Genomic DNA, 4,278 nt, shown 5'->3' on the forward strand with positions numbered 1-4,278 from the left:
CCCCCTTCCCCCCACAACTTACTAGATGGTCTCCGAGCTGCCGGGCTGCATTCCTGGCTGCGTGCATGCTATGGCTGTGCATATACACGTTGAATTTATTGGTGACGTTATCAGCTACACCGGCCAAAAAAGCTGATAGCCAATTACGTCAATTTTCCTCTTATCAGTGCTGATCCGATATGGAGTGATATGTCAGTACACCTCTCAAAAATATCCAAAAGTTTCTCATAAGGATAGGGCTGTTTGTGTTGCATACAACTCTGTTGCATTATGGCATTACCTTTGTACATGAAAATATTTTTTAAATATATTTTTCTAATTGCAACATGGAGAATATCAAAGATATAGTTAAACCGTTATCATTCATGTATATACCTGAAGTGCAGAGACCAGTTTCCAGTGTTCCAGGCAATTACATATCCTACAGCGTATAGGTCAACACATTGTATAAGTCGACCATATATTTCTGTAAAAAAAAAGTTAGGATTTTTGTATGTCCTTTGTATAAGTTGACCCCACCTTGGTGTGTGAGGCACTGGAAGCCCAGGCGGGCTTGTGGGAGAGGTGGCATATTGACAGGCTCCTGGGAAGTTAAATCAGGCCCCTGGCAGTTCAGGGAACACACAGCCCACTGGCAGCCCACCTGGCCAGCCCTGGACCAGGGCTCCCCACAGTTCAGGGACTGCTTGGCCCAGCGGCAGCTCACCCCACAGCTGTGGGACGTGGGGAGAGTCTCTGCCGAAAGCAAAATTGGGCCCCTCATCACTTCTGTATTCAGTAGGTGCCTCTGGCTGGCAGAACGCCTGGCGCCACCTGACAAGGGGCTGGTTTGCCCCAGGGGCAGTATGGGGTGTTGGGTAGGGGTGGTGGGGAGGCTAGGGGTGTTGGGCAGGGCTCCCCGACCTCTGGCCTACCTCTGCCCCTGCCTAACACCCTGTGCTGCCCCTGGGGCAAGCCAGGTCTGTGCCGGGCAGCCGTAGGTGCCTGCTGAAGGCAAAAGCAGCAAGGGGCCTGATCCCGCTTTCAGCAGAGCCTCCCCACCTGCCTCATGGCCAGGGAGTGAGCTGCAGCCAGGGGGTAAGCTGCCGCCAGGCTGGGCATCCCCTGAGCTGCAGGGGGGCCTGGTCCTTCCCTCCACCGTGGCAGCAGCCCCCAGGGACAGCTGGGCAGGCTACCAGCGGGTCGTGTGCTGCCGGAAATCCCAGGTGGGGTCCAGGCAGCACCGCTCACAGGGGATGGTGTATAAATTGAGGTTCAATTTTAAGAGATAAAAATAGGCTTCAAAACTTGACTTGTACACCATGATATACGATATGTGTTTTCCAGACTCTTCGTAAGTTGACGCTTTCAGAAAAACAATCCAATCCCAATACACCTGCTTCTTTCCTCCAGTTCTACCAACATACTCATTAGCAATTGTCTTCCATGGTAGTCTTATTTGTGCATCCAGAGAAGCCTGACGATGCCTATCCAGGATCGACAGACTCTTTTGCAGCTCAGGCACATGTTTCTGTGCAGGGTGGGTGGCTCTGGATTCTTTGTGTGGTCTGCAAGGTGCTGTTTCTGCTGCTCCGGTTCTGTCCCCTGTTGTCATAATGTTTGAAAGTATCGAGATCTTTGCAGAAGACTCTTCCTCCCTTGGGGTGGTCCTGAGTGATATTTCCTATGAGTTGATGTTGACTTTGTGCTGGTTTCAAGTTGGCCATCAGGACATCCTTGAAGCGTTTTCTCTACCCTCCCCTGGAGTGTACACCTTGACTGAATAAAACTTTCTTCAGGAGCCTGGAATTGTACATCCAGATGATGTGCTTGGCTCAGCAAAGTTCCAGTTTTACTACGTTGTTAATGTCCTTATTCATCTTTCAAACCCACACAGCTCCCGTTGTGTACTCCCTTTGACACATCCAGTTTTTTGTGACCTATATAATCAATACTATCTTCCTTTTCTCTTTTTCCTGTCATCACCTGACTTCCTTTTCTTTTCCCAGCACAGAAAGAAGTAAAAAGTAAATATGGCCCTCAGCATGACCACAGGTCACTTTGTAGGACTTCCTACATGTAGGATAAGAACAGAGCATTTTATTTATTTATGTATTGCTACTAAATTCGAATGCATTCTGTTCATCTCTCATAGAAAATTTTCTGCGAGCAAATACAACTTTGAGAATTTTAATTTAATTTTTAAATGTGTATTATTTATATGCAAATTAGTTTAATCACTTGGGGTTAGATCCATAACAGGACTGAGACACCCAAAACAGGAAGGCTTTAGGGGTGCAGCTCCCCACAGTAACTGAGAATGCTTTGCAAGAAGCATTGTGAGTTGCAATGATTCCCTGGACCAAACAAGTTCACTGTTGGTTCCAGGGAGGAGGGGAATCTAGCTGCTGACTGGGAGCCTGCAGCCAGTTTCCTCTAGCAACAGCCCCTTCTCTTTCCCAGCCTATCCCTGTTTCAGAATGGGAGTGGGGGGAAGGCAGCAGAGGGAGCTTATTCTAGGGCTTCCCCAGCTGGTGCTGGATGGTGGGGTAGATGAATTGGAGTCCCCCTACCTCGGGGGAGCTCCAATACACCTGTCCCACCCTTCAGCAGGGGCTGAAAACCCCCCAGACCAAACTCCCTCCCCTCCCTGTCCCTCTTCCCATTCTGAAAACAGCTCAAGGCTGGGAGACAGTGCAGACAGAAGTTACAGAAGGCGCTGTGTTTTGGAGTGTCTTCATCTGACCCTATGCAATGAGAGCTCAGATTTTTCACCCGAGTGGCCCTGCTTTCAGTTATACTACTAGTTTAATGCTGTCTTGATCCTGAGGGGCTTCCAACACGCATCTTTTTCCTAGGACAACTAAGGCATTTTGGGGTGCCTTGAAGCCCTTTTAAAGAGGAGCACTGTTTGTTGTGCAAACACCTACATGTGATTCACAGGATAAACTGGGGATTTCAAATAAGAATCCATATTGTCAAAAACATTCTGACCTGCTGTGTTCCTTGTTTTTCTTATTTTCCATAGCTGACAAACAAACAAGTGAAAGCTAAGAACTGGCATTTTCTGAGGGGTGCCCAATGTCTAAAAAGGTTTGGAAACTACTGTTCTAGGAGAATACCCAAACTGCCAACCTATTGCCTAGGCTGGCCGGGATTCCCCCCACCTATTGAAATTAGGCTAACTGTGAAGAAAGGAATGCTCATTGTATGGGGTTGGGGGGAAAATAAGCAAGATTGAAGCCTAGTGGGTAGGGCATTCTGCTGCAGAGATTCTGTTTCCTGCTTCCAGGACATGTTTATGCACTTCACATTAAACAATCATTGGACAGGGGGGAAAAAAAACAAACCTGAGACAGGATCCCAGGGTTTCCCCAGGTGTGCTCCAATTACAAGACTGCACAGTAATGCTCCTCTTGTGTTCTTTCTCTGTGATCCAGTGAATCTTGCATTTCTTTCTGCACAGTGGCTCAACTTCAAGGTGGGGGGGAAGGGGGGGCGTGTTTCTACCAAGCAAAGCCTGTAGCTTTGGCAGGTAAAGTATCCTCCTGAAATAGGGGTTTGGATCTCTCGGTCTGATAAAAATTGATTCTGAATATCTCCCTTCGTAGGCAAGTGCTCTAGCCATCAGACAGCTATGTAACAGGTGACTTCTCTCTGATCTGGGCTCTGGTTGCTCAATAGACTGATGTACTCCCCTGCAGACCTACTTTGTCATGCAAGCTCTTGAGATGATATACCCCTGTACCTGGCATTTACAATTGATTAGCTCTAGGCAATTCCCTACTCAGTATGAGGAGTTTTTGGGTCATCTTTTTCAGGCATCTAACTCTCATTTTGCACTGTATAAGGAGCCTGTGTGGTGCCTAACTGAAGATTCTTCTCCAGGCCCAGGTCTCTTTAAAGTTATTCATTGTAGCACCTAACTTCTTTAGAGATGCCTGTCTTTTATTGGATCTAATCTGTAAGCACTTCACAGGTTTATTTGTGACCTCTTAATTTCTATATCTATAGCATCCCTTGCCTAGCATGTAGTCTTTAGGCCCGTAAGTTTTGGGGTTTACTTTCCCCCCCTTTGGATTGTTTTTTAAATTACATTTGCGCTGGTGGAACTACACCATTGACTGCCAAAATAAGCTATTGATATAGGCTCAATGTTGCACTGGTACAATCTGTCTACAGTAGGAGTTTGTGAAACTAACTTGATTTAGCTACCCTGGTGCATATGTTCATAGATTCATAGATGTTAGGGTCGGAAGGGACCTCAGTAGATCATCGAGTCCGACCCCCTGCATAGGC

General features: G+C 47.1%; 1 protein-coding gene across 5 annotated transcripts in view; it reads left to right on the forward strand.

Annotated features, from left to right (window-relative positions):
* The first annotated feature begins 3,017 nt into the window (after positions 1 to 3,017).
* The window catches only part of PLAG1 (PLAG1 zinc finger), a 46,584-nt gene continuing 45,323 nt past the window's right edge, over positions 3,018 to 4,278 (forward strand). For all 5 annotated transcript variants that reach the window (XM_025214176.1, XM_025214177.1, XM_006032420.3 and 2 more), the window contains exon 1: positions 3,018 to 3,072. The gene's annotated coding sequence lies outside the window, so the exon portion shown is untranslated. The remainder of the gene's footprint in view (positions 3,073 to 4,278) is intronic.

Source organism: Alligator sinensis, unplaced genomic scaffold (assembly GCF_000455745.1).
Source record: "Alligator sinensis unplaced genomic scaffold, ASM45574v1 scaffold999_1, whole genome shotgun sequence".
NCBI classification, from domain to species: Eukaryota; Metazoa; Chordata; order Crocodylia; family Alligatoridae; genus Alligator; species Alligator sinensis.